This window comes from Cetorhinus maximus, chromosome 5, assembly GCF_964194155.1.
Source record: "Cetorhinus maximus chromosome 5, sCetMax3.hap1.1, whole genome shotgun sequence".
In the NCBI taxonomy this organism is placed as follows: Eukaryota; Metazoa; Chordata; class Chondrichthyes; order Lamniformes; family Cetorhinidae; genus Cetorhinus; species Cetorhinus maximus.
The window spans coordinates 44,453,401-44,470,112 of NC_135883.1; the positions used below are offsets into that span (position 1 = coordinate 44,453,401).

At 45.6% G+C, this 16,712-nt stretch overlaps 1 protein-coding gene across 1 annotated transcript in view; it reads right to left on the bottom strand.

The window, feature by feature from the left end:
• The window catches only part of LOC144681104 (protein eyes shut homolog), a 440,210-nt gene that overhangs the window by 381,280 nt on the left and 42,218 nt on the right, over nt 1–16,712 (bottom strand). The window lies entirely within an intron of this gene.

Below are 16,712 nucleotides of genomic sequence, written 5' to 3' on the forward strand. Positions count from 1 at the left end.
ATACCTCATAAGAGGTTTTTGCATTCCATTGCTAATTTCTCTCCTTGTTTAAAAATCACTGTTAAGATTGATGTTTTTGGCCCAAACCTTCCAATCAGCTTTGGAATTGCTGCTCACTTACCTGGTTATGTTTAAAAAGGCCAAACTTCTGACACAGCATCCAGAAGAATTCCCTTGATGTAGAAATCCATGCAGAGACTTCAAAGAGAATCAGTGCAGAGGACAACCCTCTTTTTACAGCACTTTGTCCTATTCTGGTAAGTATTCAAAGGTCCAGTCTTTTAATGAATGAGCGCGAGTTAGTGAATGGATGAATGGGTGAGGTGATAAGTGGATGAGTTGGATGAGTGGGTGAAGGTGGGTGAATGGGCAGGTGGTGAGATGGGTAAGGTGGGCGGGTAGTCGAGTCAGTGTAGCCGGGTGGTCAGGGGGGTAGTCAGGCGGCCGGGGGTGGGATAGCCAGGTGGGGTATTCGGGTGGTCGGTTTTGCCAGGTCGTCATGGGGTGTAATTGGGGGATATCAATTGTGAAGTTAGCCAGGTGTTAGACTAGGTTTTAAACTGCCCACCATTTCCTGGGTAACAATCAAGGTTTAATCATGCAGGTCTGTCTTAAGTTTCCGTCTCTAGCTTGGAGTTGACATTTGTGGAGGGTCCTGGGCAGCAGGGGAATTTCCCATTGGAAGTTTAAACTTCCTGGGCAATGCCCATGATCTGGAGACCGAAGATTTGGGCCATTATGTTTTTGCATTCAATAGTGTGCTGTCACATCTGTTGATGAAGCATGTGCAAGGTAGAGTGACCAGGCCCTGCACACCCTTCCCCCCACCTCATCTTCACCCCTGCCCCCACCCACCTCACCTTCACCCCTGCCCCCACCCACCTCACCTTCACCCCTGCCCCCACCCACCTCACCTTCCCCCACCTGCCCTCCTCTCCACCTCAACCAGCAAAGAAATTGCTGCATGAAAGACAGCCTAAGCGGACAACACTATGAAGCAGAAAGGACTATTCAAATAAAAAAATTGTCAGTCCATTTGTTACAGTCGAGTAGACTTGCTCAGTGGAGTCCACCAAAATGCAACCCGAGCTTATGATAAGCTCTGCATCAACAGCAGGCCGTCAGCATAGATAGAGCTATTGAAAAGGACAATTCTTTAATGTGCTCCAGTTATTTTTTCAAAAGAGCCTGTGCCATCAAACGCACATCCACAAAACTACTGCACAGTACCAGACTTATAAACCTGCCACTTAGGTTGATTTGTGCATTGAAGTTTTTAAGAACACATCGCTTCCATTACTAGTATCTGATTAAAATGATTCCAGTGCTTAGTGAAGGCTGAATTGAAGTGAATCCACTCTATAAAATATGAAAAGCAGAGCAGTACATCTGCTCGCTGCCACCAGATGGTGTTCCAGTATTGTGGCCATTGGTTATGTTGTTTGCAATTGCTTTTTTTCCTCTCTCTTTGATCTTTCTGCTGCGAGAAACATGAGTAGTCTAAAGATTATCTTGTTACAAAACTCCCCTGTGGTACTAATACAGCAATAGCATTGGTGCAATGTGGACAGTCACATCTCACCCCCCACCACAAACACGGCACTTGGGAGTTCTATAATCTTTTCCCATGGAATGTGCTCCAGTCATGTTTTCTGCAGGTTATTAGTTTTCAAAAGGAGTTTATAACAAACACAAGTAGATCTCCATTTCCAAATGTGTTCAGATAACAAAGTACTGTACCTACAGCATCATTAACAAATGGTGGCAATCAATGTGCAAATTATAGGTATTTTAAAAATAAATGCTGTCCTTTTTATAAAGCTCTTGATGCTGGAGAAGTTGTTAAAGATGTGAAAATGAAACTAGCCACAGGGTTAAGACTACCTTTAAACTATACAATCTCCTGGGCATAAAAAGCAGACCACATCATTGAGAGTGATAGTTTGGAAAGGCACTTCCCTTGTGGAAGCAGCTGGTTTTAACACATTAAACCAAAATTAAATGGCAGTTGCTAGATCAAATACACAGTTTCAAAGACAGAAACTGTTGGAAAAACTCAGCAGGTCTGACAGCATCTGTGGAGAGAGAAACAGAGTTGACGTTTCGAGTTCGTATGATTCTTCTTCAGAGCTCAGAGTCATATGGGTTCGAAACATTAGCTTTGTTTCTCTCTCCTCAGATGCTGTCAGACTGGCTGAGATTTTCCAGCATTTTCTTTTTTTGTTTCAGATTTCCAGCATCCACAGTATTTTGCCTTTAAATACACAGTCTCATTTATTTTTTAATTTGGAAACCTAGGTGAGGGGTCAATGTTAATGCAACGTGTCATCAAGAATGAAAAAAAAAGAGACTATATGGGGTGAATGAAGAAGCAGTGATGAGGTGACTAAGTTTGGATTTTAGAAGCCTGAACACTGTACGATGAAAGGAAAACTGCTGGGGGTATGAAATTGCATGGCTTGGAAGTCCCATTAAAGGATGAGTTAAATGTGACAAAGGAAGGAGGAGCCAAAGAGGGGAGAAAGGCAAGAAATATGAAAAGCTAAAATGCAATATCTGATCATACAAATAGGATAGTTGAAGGGTGATGAGTGGGGAAGCAGGTGAAGGTGAAGAGACTGGGGAACAGTCCAGCTATATCTGCGGAGAGATGGCAATGACTGCACATACCCAAACATATGCATTGCCTTTGGCAGGTAGGAATTGAATCCACTTTCTTTGGTTTTTCTCTCTTTGTTTCTTCAGAGCTGAAGTCAGGTATTTTCTTGCATCTTATAGTCAAGAAAAGCAGCCAGCATATTAAGTAGCACCAGTGTGTTTTATAATAAAGAATCATCAAGCAGAAAATGATGCAGCAACATCTCATTACATCTACATAATACACTTTTCGTATTTCTAGAAACAGTGACATCAATTACTATTACGCAAATAGGTTTGAAACAGCTGCAATCAATGGCAAGGGTCAGGGAAAGCTGTGAGTATAAAAGGGAGGAGAAAGTACAAAGATACAAGGTTCAAATACAATAGTCTAGATTGAGATATCGGATACATACAACTGCCTGGTACTTGTGAAAGAACACGGCACAGAAGAGCATTTGTTATTCATCTTTATTCATCGCAGGCATTGTACATTCTGCAATAATAAACATGAACAGTGATGGCAAAGCTGGGAGAAAGTCATGATTATAAATATTTACATATATTCTATATATAGTTTTTTAAAACATGACAGGTAACATTAATCATTTGTTTCATATAGAAATGGGGGGGGGGGAGGGGTACATTCTATGCTGAGATCTATTTATTTATATGTATCTCTATGTTATATAATCTATCATCAATATAAGCTTCTCTACATACCTACTTATATACCACTATATTTATATACATACATATTGTATAAATATCTGTTCCCTCCTGTGTCTATGCAAAAAATGGGATCAAAAATATTTCACAGGATTACATAGGATATATGCCACAGAAACAGATCATTCAGCAGCACCAGACCATGTTGGTGTTTATGTTCCACTTGAGTCTCCTCCCATCTTTCCTTAGCTAAATCGATCATCAAAACCTTCTATTTCCCTCTCCCTCAAATCCTTGACTAGCTTGAGTGCATCCAAACTATTTGCTTCAACCAGTTCCTGTGGTGCCAAGTTTAACAATAGCTATTGTATTTTTTCTAAAAAGGCACCAATTTCAAATTCTATGGGCAGAATATTACGCCTCGCAGGCGGGCGCCCGCCCAACCCGATCGGGCGTAAAATAGCGCAAGAAGATGTAGGGTGAGCACCCCGACGTCATCCCGCACGCTTGCAATCTTCAGGTCGGCCGCCATCAATTAAAAGGCCACTTAAGGCTATTAAAAAGCCAATTGATCCAGATTTTATGTTGCCCGTGTGATTTCGCGCTTGTCGCACAGGCAAAATGGGCAGGCAGGCAGCCGACAACTTGCTAAATCTCATCCACAGGCGGGATAAAATGGGTCAGCAGCATTGCTAGTGTGAGTAGTGAGGAGTTTAGGAGATAGTTTGCTGCTGGTTGGTTATTTGAACTTGACAGCTTCATATCTGTTCTGAGCTTTATCCTTTGCATTTCTGGGCTTCATTTCAGGACTCTTTGGTGTCTACAAGGCCCCTGGAGGATTATCACTGTATGGACCCTTCCAGGTATCAGACAGCCTTCCTTTACCTGGTAATGGGGATAGTGGTCTCTGCTGGAGGTACCTCCTCTGAGGAGGAAGAGAGGGGCAGAAGGGGGAGGAGGCCAGGTGTCCCAATGCAGCTTCCAGGGGAGGGACCTGTGGGAGGAGAGGCGCAGGAACAAGGGGTGCAGGGCCAACAGGAAGGCCAAGGCGGAAGGGGGCACAGAAGATGCCACTATCCTGCTGCCAGGCTTTACAGGCAGCGATGCAGCTACCTCAACATGCCTGAGGTGCAATGCTGAAGGAGGCTCCACCTCTCCAAAGAGACCGTAACCTCCATTTGTTAGATGATTGGGCCTGAGATCAGCTCCAACTCTGTGGGTGGACACCCCATGCCAGTAGCTCTGAAGGTCACAGGGGCCCTCAACTCCTATGCCTCCGGCTCTTTCCAGGGCTCAGTGGGGGATCTGTGTGGAGTGTCCCAATCAGCTGTCCACAGTTACGTCAAGCTGGTGACTAATGCTCTGTTCGGGCAGGTAATGACAATTATTCATTTCCATATGGATGACACCAGCCAGGCTGAGTGAGCCAGAGGGTTTTCAGCGATTGCTGGGTTCCCCCGCATCCTGGGTGCCATCGACTGCACACATGTGGCCATCAAGGTGCAAGCGGGTCAGCCGGCTGCCTTTGTCAATTGGAAGGGATTCCACTCCATGAACGTGCAGATAGTGTGTTACCACGGGATGCAGATTCTGCAAGTCTATGCAAGGCACCCTGGCAGTTCCCATGACGCTTACATCATCAGACACTCCCAGGTGCCGAGGCTGTTCAGTGCTCCAGCCCGACTGGATGGATGGCTGCTGGGTGACAAGGGCTGTCTGTTGAAAAGGTGCCTTATGACGCCTCTCTGCCACCCAAGAACAGAGGAAGACCAGTGTTATAATAGGAGTCATGCCCCCACAAGGGCAGTGGTAGAGAGGACCATAGACCTTCTGAAGATGTGCTTCTGATGCCCGGACCATTCAGGGGGAGCTCTACAATAGCCCCCAGGGTGGGTGTCACAAATAGTGGTTACATGCTGGACTCTCCACAATCTGGTACTGGCAAAGGGGGAACCACTGGAGGAAGAGGATCTTGACGCAGCTGCACAGGCCACAGAGGATGAGCCCAGTAGTGTGTCAGAAGAGGAGCATGGTGAGGAGAACGCTGAGGGCGTGGAGCCAGACTTCTGTATCCTCCAGGGAGGCAGGGACACCAGGGGCACCTTGGTCCAATGCTACTTCAACCAGGCTACCAAAGATCTGCTTTCACCTCATGCCACAGATGCCGCCTCCATCCTCATGTTTGAAATGACCCTTTCATTTGAACCTAAAATCCGGTCAGTGCCTGTGCAATAAAGTTTAGAGCCACTCACGCCCAGCATAACATACTGGCATACCCTGCACCAGAAAAACGGTGAGGCATACTCAGATCATTGTGACAAAACCAAAATTTATGTAATGTTCACAATTAAATCAAATTAACATTACCATCTCTGGTGTTCATTTCTACACCAGTAAACACAAACAAAACATTACAGAACAGAAACAAAACAAAAACAGAATTACCTGGAAAAACTCAGCAAGTCTGGCAGCATCGGCGGAGAAGAAATCAGTTAACGTTTCGAGCCTTCATGGCCCTTCGGCAGAACTGCAGCATAGTTTCAGCAAGGGAGAAATATAAATTGGTTTAAGGTGGGTGGGGGGGGTGGGGGGGGAAGAGACACATTGAGGGTGTGGTGTGAGCAGATAATCAAAATATGTCACAGACAAAAGGGTCAAAGAGGTGTTGAAGGTGGTGGTCTTTGTCTGAGAAAAGTGCTAATTAAGAATGGAAAACAGGATATTCAAAGTACAGCTCTAGTGGGGGTGGGGTGGAAAGACTAAAGGTTTTAGTTTTAGATTTAAAAATAATGGAAATAGGTGGGGAAAGAAGAATCTATATAAATTATTGAAAAAAAAGCGGGTGGGGGGGGAAAAGAAACGGGGTGGGGATGGGGGGAGGGGGAGTTTAAGATCTAAAGTTGTTGAATTCAATATTCAGTTCTGCCGAAGGGCCATGAAGGCTCGAAACGTTAACTGATTTCTTCTCCGCCGATGCTGCCAGACTTGCTGAGTTTTTCCAGGTAATTCTGTTTTTGTTTTGTTTTGGATTTCCAGCATCCGCAGCAGCTTTTAGCTTTTTGTTTTTATTACAGAACAGAAGATCACCCGTGACCAGTCCCTCTTGTGCTCATGGTGCCCTAAACTTACATTTACGAGTGCCTCCCTCGCTGGCAGTGGCATTGGAGACAGCCTGCTGACTCTGCTGTCTTGTTGGCCTTGATGACCTTGGCGGTCGTCCTCTAGCCAGTGGAGCCTGTGCTGGCCCCGCCTGGGAGGGAGCGGCCAGTGCCACGGCTGGCATCTCCCCAGTCATCGCAGCCTCATCAGGTGCCACGGTCACTGGCAGAGGGGTGGAAGAGCTGCTGCCATCATCCAGAGCGCCCTGGGATGGGCCCACAGAGACGACAGGCAGCTCGTGCACCAACGTGAGGTTACTGTGGGCCTCCCTGCTTGCCATTGATGGACGGGCACCTAGCTGGGATTCTGGGTGCCTCATCCATCTCCCACACTGGCACTGACCACCTGAGGTCAGTGCCTGTGTGAGGGCTTGCAGGTCCGAGCGCAACGCCAGGAACCCCTGATTCTGTCCCTGGAGCTGCCTCTCCATGAGAGTCGCCACTCTCTCAATGGAGGAGGCAGTGTGCTCAGCCATGAGGGTCAACACAGTGCTCATGCTCCACATGGACTCCTCCATAACAGAGACCATGGCACGCATACCCTCATGGATTTCCTCCAGATCCTCCCACACATCCCACTAGACATCCAGCATCTGCTGCCTAATGGACAACTCCAGAGGCTCACCATTTGACTTCAACTCAGCATCATCCTGGTCTCCGCAGTCCTTCGACTGCGGGTGCCATGGGCACTCTCTGCCTCTGCCTGCACCTCAAGCGAGTGTAAAGTGCCCTCACCGCTGTGCACCGACATTCTGGTCGAAGATATAATGCCCACCGAAGTGCTGGTATCTGTGCTGGTGCCTGGTTCAGAGAGCAGGTGTGATATAGGTGCAGCTGAAGCCCGGCGGTCCTCTGGCATCAGGGGTGGCTCTTTGGGGTCCTGAGAACAAATGCCTGCTGGTGAATCTAAGGGAGAACAACAACATGTCATTAGTTTAAGTCATCACACTGTCACTGTGCATGCCAGGCACCCTGGTGAGACCATGGAGATCTGCATCATGGTGCAATCATCTCTCAGTGATCGATGGGGTCTCCAGTTTTGAGGCTCTCTCAATGATGAGACTAAACAAGAACATTTGCACCATCCAAAACTCTCACCTCTGTGCACTGCACTCTTACCTTCGTCTGACACTCCAGCCTCTCCACAACTGGCTGCACGAGGTGCATGGTGCCTCTCCAGCTCCCAGGCTTCCTGCTCAAATCTGTTTAGGATTAGGAGGCTTGGGGGGCCCCTGCCTGTCCGTGACCTCTCAATGTAGTTATGGCTCTTCTTCTCCTGAAAGGACAGAGGAGCATGGATTAGTCCACTCTCTACCTGCAGTACCATTGCAGCCTGGCCTACCCCACCTGAGGAACACCTTGCAGAGCACATCCAAGTCATGGCCCTCGAGCCGCAAGGCACTCAGTCCGAGCTGACCCAATTGGCCAACTCCGGCGTCATTAACAGTTGGCACTCAGACTCTAGAACGCCTGAACTCCACAGGGGGACAGCCCTTAACACATCACCACACTGATCCATGCCAACACCGTACTCACCCTTCCCGAGTGCAGCAGGTCGTTGAACCTTTTGCGACACTACACCCATGTGCACCGCACAATATCGTGGCTGCTGACCTTGGCTGTCACCTCCTCCTAAGCTCTTTTTTGTCAGGTGTGGTGGCCGCCTCCTTCCATCCCTGGGGACAAGGATGTCCCTCCTGGCAGCCACCTCCTCCAAGAGCACCACAAGGCACTCTTCCGAAAACCACAGTTGGGGTGGGGTGGGGGGCTGGGGTGGGGGGGTGGGGGGGTTGAGTGCCCAGGCACCTGGCGTCTCCAGGCGCTGTTGAGGCCATAGCTTCACTCTCCAGAACGCGGAATATATGTTCTTCCCTGGCAGCCTTCAAGGGGCTGCCTGTGCCGTTTTTAAACCGCCTGCCAGGTCTCCATTAAACCTGGCGCCCGACAGGCCCCTGCCCCCGCCCGTCCCTTCCCAACCATTGGGAAGACACATTTCACATTGGACAGGCCTCAATTGGCTGGCCAGCGAGAAATAGCAGTCGTGGGCCTTTTGGGGGTGGGGGCCTCGTTTCCAACCGGTCCCAGCCCCGCTGATCACGCACACCCGCCAAGAGTAAAAATTCAGGCCCATGTCCAGACTGGACGTACCATTCTGTGTTTCCTTCCTGGGGGGCTCATCAGGAGACCGCTGACCCTACAAAATATATCACAAACTGGGTGTGTAGGACTCCCAGCCAGGAAGATATTTTCCTGAAACCAGGAACTAGAATTTTGTGCCATCAAAGTTTTCTCATTGAGATATGGGATAAAAATGACTCTTGTAACATGTCCTTCCGCTTTGACCATGCTAACAAGCCTGCAGTAGGCTACATGATTTCCTAAAAGAGTAAATGTTTCAAGCATCGTCTGTGCTGTATTACATAATTAATTTGAGAACTGTCTTATATTTATTCACAAGTCGTTCAGCAGGCCAGACCTTCCTGGCAACACGATAACCTATGAACTCATCAAATTTATCATCAGCATCTGGATTGTAAATCTGGATTGTCACATTGAGAAGACAGACCAGATGCAGAGTTCTCATCAGGTTGAAGCTGAATCCTCCACTATTAACATCCTGGGGGTTACCATTGACCAGAAACTGAACTGGACTAGCCAAATAAATACTGTGGCTACAAGAGCAGGTCAGAGGCCAGGAATTCTCTGATGCCCAAAGCCTGTCCACCATCTACAAGGTACAAGACAGAAGTGAGATGGAATACTCCCAACTTGCCTGGGTGATTGCAGCTCCAACAGCACTCAAAAAGCTCAACACTGTCCAGGACAAAGAAGTCCATTTGATCTGCACCCCTTCCACCAACTTAAACATTCACCCCCTCTACCTCCAATACACAGTTGCAGCAATGTACTATATACAAGGTGGACTGCAGGAACACACCAGCGCTCCTTCAACAGCACCTTCCAAACCCGTGACTAAAGTATCATAAATGGCCCCATAGCATGTTTAACAAAGACTACTGGGAAAAAGGCCTCCAGGAACTTCCAAACATTTATTGACTATAAACAATGATTTACAGAGGTAGATATGCACAAGGTTCCTTCCAGAAATATCGCTCAGTGTTCCAGTGACATGTGATCAGACTGATGATGTATATTAGCGTAATAGCTATTAACCCTTTATACAACATCTCTCTCCAAGTCTTTCATTCGACATTAAATATTTACGCTATCCTCCTTCCTCAACTACCCCCACAGTCTCCGTGCAAGTAGCATCAATCTCCAACTGTGTACTTGGCTCTCTTAGCCTCTCTTACATGTAGGATGTTATGTTTTCCATATTCTTCCTGGAATGCGCTGAATTCAGAAGACAGTGTTTCTGGTGTACAGTATAAACTCTCTTTTTCTTTAGGTTGAGTTGCTGGCTGCTCTTTCCTGAAGGAATGAGACTTGGTCAGTTGCTGTTAAGGTTTGTATAGCTGTAGTGGATCTGCAGTCTTCTAATCCAGCAATTCCATTGTCTGGCAAAAGTATCCATTGCTTAAGTACATTCAATGATTTCTGTGCCTTAAATCAAGTCCTGTGCAATCCCAATGTCACATTGAAGAATGAAGCCGATGGACAAACAGGAGAATGAAGATTATTCTCAAGTGGAGTTGATGGTGCTTTTGTTAATACTGTAGGGTTTTGTCTTTCTGCTTGTGGTGTTCGACATTGTGCGCATTCTGCTTTCATGTCAGTATGAATTTCTTGTTCACTAGGCCTTGGCATTTTGAGAGCTTCATCAGTCAAGGCAACATCTGGAATACAGCTGACTATCACTTCAGGCTCTGTTACTATACAGCGTTTTACTGGATTACGTTGTTGTTCTTCTGCCTCTACTAGATTCAGAGAAGTATATCAGCAGCTTCAGTCACTTCCTCTTCAGCCTAGACATCAGGGTTTGGGGAGTCAGCTTATATTCTGCAACTGTCTCACTGGCCATTGTCGGAGCTTCTGTTCCTGGTTTCACTTCGTGAAAGCCAGTGTCTACACCAGGTTGTTCTATGTCATTGGTGTCCTTACCAGAACAGTCAGGTGATTTGGCATCCTGGCCAGATTCATCAGTAATGTTCTGGTCACCCTCATTAGTGGTATCTTGGTTATCGTCTTTCTCCACTTTTTCAAAACGTAGTGTGAGGTCCAGAATTTCCCCTGGTTGGTCACCATGGTCAATGGTGCTCAGGTCTTATTCTTTATCCACCCTCTCCTCAAAGAGTAATACAACTTCCAAAATGTCTTCCTCTGGCTGGTCAATGTCGTCAGTAGTGGTCCAGTCTCCATTTTCATCTATGCACTCCACAAAAAGTTCCAGAATGCCCCTCTGTGGCTGCAGGTGTGAAGCTTTCTCTATGGAGACTAGTTCAAACCATTCTGGGTCACCTTGTGTTTCAACTGCAACTGGTGAATAAAGATACAAGCCTCTCTGCTTAATAAAGAACAGTCTAGATTATGAATAATGTACAGTGTGTCAATAAGTTCTCTTCCATTACATCGAAGTGCAGCAGTAACCTGTCCTTGCACCTTCAGAGGGATGCCCCCTGGATCGAGGAGTCGAATAGTAGATGGATGGAGAAACTCAGGGTTCAGTCACTGTGCTATATCAGAGAGATCTGACACTCCTATGCCTGTGTTTAATTTAAAATAGTTTTTTGGCCATTGTCACTGGATCAAAATCCTGAAACTCCCTAAAGGCGCTCTGGGTGTACCCGCACCAGATGGACTGCAGCAGTTCAAGAAAGTGGCTCACCACCATCTCCTTGAGGACAGTTAGGGATGGGCAATAAATGTTACCCTTGCCAGCGACATCCACATCCTAACAAACAATTTTTTAAAAAGCTGACAGCTAATGTAAATATGATATTAGACAGCATGTGAGTGTTTCTCAGTTTTGTACCTGGTATATGTGCGAGCTGTAAATTGGCTGAATGGCAGCCTAACCATAGCAGAATAACCAAGAGCAGGCCAAACTATGTTATCGATAAGTAAGGTGCAGCAGTCTCAACAGCTTTACCTGTCCGCTATAAGATAGCCAGTGCAAAATGGGAACTCACCCTCTGACCAAGGCGACTTGCAAATTAAAAGCATGTGAATGATATGAGAACAGAATTTTTTGTGCATCGTGTATCGTACAGTGAGACATCTCACCTAACAAATTCCTACAGGCTGTAGGTCTGATGAAACACATGTACGTAAGGAGCTTGTAAAATCACATCTGGAGAATTTTTATTGTGAATCTGACTGTTCTGAATGCAACTGGCTGTTCTTCATGTCAGTATTCCAGCTGGTGTAATAGCTACATAAATATATAGTATAGTATAGATAAAACAAATACAACATATTATGTGAAGAAGAGTCATATGGACTTGAAATGTTAGCTCTGTCTTTCTCTCCACAGATGCTGTCAGACCTGCTGAGTTTTTCCAGCACTTTTTGCTTTTGTTTCCGATTTCCAGAATCCGCAGTATTTTGCCTATAACATAATATGATATAGATATGCATGCTGTCAGAGGTATTTTTCACCAATCAACTGCTGGATTTTATTGCAGTGCACTATTCATCAGTCACAATCGTTAATCTTTCAGTGTAGAGTCTGAAAGAGGCCCACCAGCTTCAGCAGCGGAAAGGAAATGAGAGGGGTGAACCCTGATTTAAAGGAATTTAGCGAGAAGGATTCCTCTGTGAACTGTAAGCAACGAATCATAAACCAGTTTTTCTGTCTTGGTTTCTGATTCGATGCACCGAGAAATTCTCCCATTTGGGTCATACAACCGATCGCATGGACATCATAAAGAGACTACCCAAAGTCAGGTGTCTTGGGTTCAGAAGTTAGAATTTGGTTTTGGAAAGAGAAAAGTAGATTACGCGGAAGCACTAACAGTAAGCTGTTTTACTGCAATTATACTCGTGGAAGACGACAGTGAGCATGATGTTAGATAAGGGAGCAATGAGCATAATTGCATTTGAAGGAGCTGTATTTTGTTAGAGATGTCCAAATGTGTAATATACTGTGAAAGTGAACACGGAGACTGTAAAGTCTTTCAAAAGGAAGGACAATTTTCTGCCAAGCGATCAAAGCAAAGCCTTAAAATAAAAACATGGGGTGTGAAAGTCATTGCCGAGTTCCTGCCTTCCTTAAAGGACCAGGCACCCAAATTGCAGGAAAGGGAATTTTCAAGAATTTCTGCTATTGCAAAGCGTCTAGAAGTACTCTGGATTGTTTTTGGAGGTGTTGTGGTGAGCTTCCCACATTGGTCTGCCAGTGTTACTATATCCTCACAGGGAAGGGGTTTGGGGGGCAAAAGAGTTGGTGACCTATCCACACAAATGCTGCAACAGGGCTGGGGGCAGCAGTGGCAGTGCCTCTGGGCCTGCAGCATGACAGGAAGATGGAGCAGACACTCTGGAGAGGGCAAGCTCTGCGCAATGGCCTCTGCCAAGTCGGAGCCAGATTTCTTAATGCTCCCAACTCTATATGACTCTCCAAGGTATGTGCAGTGCCAGTAACTGAGCTGATGAAAAGTGTTCGGTCAAGTGACAGGAGCTCTTCAATAATGTTGTGTTATTGATCTTACTGTTCCTCGTTGAGCTGCTGCGACTGAGCAGGCAGCCATTTCTAGCTGTTTGAAAGCAGCATCTTCGAAGGGGAAGGTTGGGGTGAGGGGAGCAAGAGCCCTATGGTCACACCATCTGCAAAATAGTTTCCACATATCTGTTTCCTATCGATCTCTATCTCTCTATAGTGGCCATACCTCAAAAAGTCCATTATTGGCTTAAAAATGCTTTAAAACTGCCTGAGATCATGAAAGGTGCTATATAAATGCAAGTTTGCTTGTTTGTTTCTCAGTTACTAAATATCGATGTTGGATGCTCAAATAGCTTTAAAACAAAATAAAAATTAAGAAATCAGAGTGTGCAATGACACAATTATATTCACCCACAGGATCTTGCCCAGAAAGTGAAAAATTAAAAACATAAAGTCTCATTCCTTCAGGTTCTCAATTGTTTTATATGGTTTTAAAAATATCAAATTTGATTCTTTTTTAACTTTTCTTTTCTGTCCTTTCTCTCTCTGTCTGTCTGTCTCTCACTCTCTCTCAATCCAATCTTCCTTTCCCTCATTTTATTTCTCTTTCTGTACATGATATAACATTCAACTCATTCACCTCCTTCGTTGCCATTCCTCCATCCCTTTCTCAGCCCTTAAATCATACAGGCTACCATTGTCCCATTTTTCACCCAGAAACTGTTTATCCTAATCGTAAAACCATCCTCAGATCACATTTCTGGCAAGTCTGTGAAAATGTTCAAACCAAAACTTGCACGAAAAGTCTAACAAACAGGGCATGCCACGAGATGCTCCAATCCAGAAAAAAATGGCTTTGGTCTTTTGTGTCCTTTCTTCACTCATTTACACATTAAAACTTGTATTTCAAGGCTTCGGCCTTTCCAAAGGCCTGAACAAAAAAGTTAATATTTTGACTGAGCGCTGTCGTTAAATTAGCTTCGGGGAGGTACGCATTCAAAGCAGGTACATTGTCAACAAGTTCCCACCACACATCAGTACAATTTTCTCACTGCTGTTTGCCTGGTCAGAGGATTTTTTTTTGTGCCCCTCTCAGATCTTCCTCAGATTCATGCAATTCCAAAACCCACGAAGGGATAAACTCTCATTTTTTTTCCCCTTCAGGTAATGCTTACATTTTAACTATTATTTATTGTTGATTTAAATTGTTTGCACTTTACCGTAGAGACAGACAAGCAGCAGCTGTCCCTTCTGTTATTTATTCTTAAAGCTTACCAATGAACCTTTTTTTCTCTGTGGAATGCTGCCTTCATTTTGACTTCACACATTGCTCAGGGTTTCTCTCTTCATGAATGAACATTCACGGTGGAAAAATAAGCACAGGAGCTTGAGAGGTAACAAATTTTCTTTTTTGGGGGGTGTGGTTAAAATCTGAAAAGTGTCTAAACTATGAAAAATGGCATTTTTATTGCAAAATCCCTGTCCCCATTGAAATAAGACTATATTTGTGCATGTGTGAGAAAGAGAAGCAGATAAGAAAAAGGAGAATGTGCAAGAGGAAGAGTCAATTGGTGGAAGGCAGACACGGAGGATAGGGAGAATGGTAAGGTTGAGTCAGATTGATGAAGAAATAAGATAGAGAAGAGAAAATGGGGAATGGAGAAAGAGAGGCAGAGTTGCAAAGGTTGCAAGGAGGAAAGAGAGAGGAACGGAGAAAGATAGGCAGAGAGAAAGACAAATTAAGTGAGGCAGAACCAGGGTATGAGAGAAAAACAGATGAAGAATGGAAGCGAGAACACATGTGAGATACAGGCACATACAGTGATCTTATGAGTGTGAGAGAAAGATAGAATGTGCCTGGGTGTGAGTGAGTGTAAAAGTGAGACACAGGGCTGGATTTAATGGAGGCGACAGGGATCTCACCCGCTAGCTGCAGTGCTGTCAAGAGCCCCGTGACAGTGGCTGTTGCTGGTACTACACCTACCTAAGGCCTAAGGTCGTGCCACACAGGTGAATGATGGCGGGAGGGTGGGGTGGGAGTGGGGGCGAGGTGGGGGGAGGTGTAGGTGGGGTCAGCAGCAAGGGCACGCGGGGTGGGGGGGCAACTCTCAACGCCCCCACCCCTTCCTGATGTCGTTCCCTCGATCAGGCACCAAGTGCCTGACAGCATTCCAGGAGCTCGCTACCAGCCCTGTCCTAGTTTGCTTGTCATGCTCCCTACATGGTGAGCAACCCCACCTGCTATAATATTAATACATTGTGTAACGCTCTCTCTAAATACTGCCAAATCTGCATATCCACTCTACCACCAGACACTGGGATCCGCTCCTCAATACGAAAGTGGCAGTGGGATGAGGCCCTTAAGTGGCCATTAATTGTTCACTTATGGGCCTCGATAACAGGAGGGTTGAAAGACCATCCACTGGCCTTCCCGCCATGGGCTTACTTGGACTGGAGGCAGGAAGGTGACGGGTGCCACCATGCCACATGCCACCTGCCACCAAACTCGCTATAAGGGAGGCTTTTAAACTTCACCCACAATATGAAAGAGACAGAAAGGAATGAGTGGTTGGGAGAAAGCTGTTGTGACCCATACCCAACACACATCCGTGGCTCCTAATTTCTCTCTGCTTCCTGACTTCATTCCAGCCATGATGGTATGCCCAAGTCTTATCCTTGACAGTATCTGTCAATCTGATGATCCTCCATTGCCCACAAGAACCAAGATTATCCATCCTAGTACTAATGCTAAGCGCAATTATGAACAAATAATGATTCTGGGCTTTAAAAGTAGGATCTGAGGCACTGATTGAGGATAGGTCACACCAGATGTGGCCCCAGTTTCCTGGGTTTACCTCTTTCCAATATTACACATTCAAGACTCTCACTGAATACTGCCAAATCTGCATATCCACTCAATACCACCAAATCCTGGGGCCCACTCCTCAATACTCCAGACCCTGGAACCTCCTCCTCAGGGAGATGAAGCGCTGTTCTAAAAAAAAATAAAGGAAATAAAGTTGTCATAAAACATGTTCCCTCGTGTGACTCTGTCACATGAGCTGGGACATGTTTTTAATTGAAAAATAAAATTTTTATTTGATGTTTATTTGCTTTAGGAAACCTCACCTCACCCGTGGATGAGGTTTCCTAAAAACTGTAAAGGCCTCTTGGCCTTTTGGCAGTATAAATTTGAATTTAATTAGCTTCCTAACGGCCTTAATAGGCCTTTTAATTGTCGGCAGGCGCGCAGATGACTGCGGTGTGTGCCCGCCGAACGAAATATCATGAGACCGCGCGATGACGTTGGGATGTTTGCCCAATGTCATCACGTGTCATTTTATGCTTGGGCATAATATTCTGCCCTAGGTGTGGGACTTAATCAGTAGACAGACTGTAGATACACTCTGGTATCTGCTTAATGCTTGTTTATTAATACGACATCTAAACAGGTTACAGAGTAGGCACGTTGCTCGTGGGCATGATTCCAACCTCTCTCTTTCTCTCTCTCTCTCTCTCGAGAGTCTAATACATGACTGACTGATGTCAGTGGTACATCATCATCTACGTCATACATTAGTATATCCCATCTGTTAAACCTTTATACTACAAGATCTGCTCAGAGCAGAATGCTATTAAATGTAATAACAAAAAAGTACAGAACACAGAATCGCCACCCTGACTGA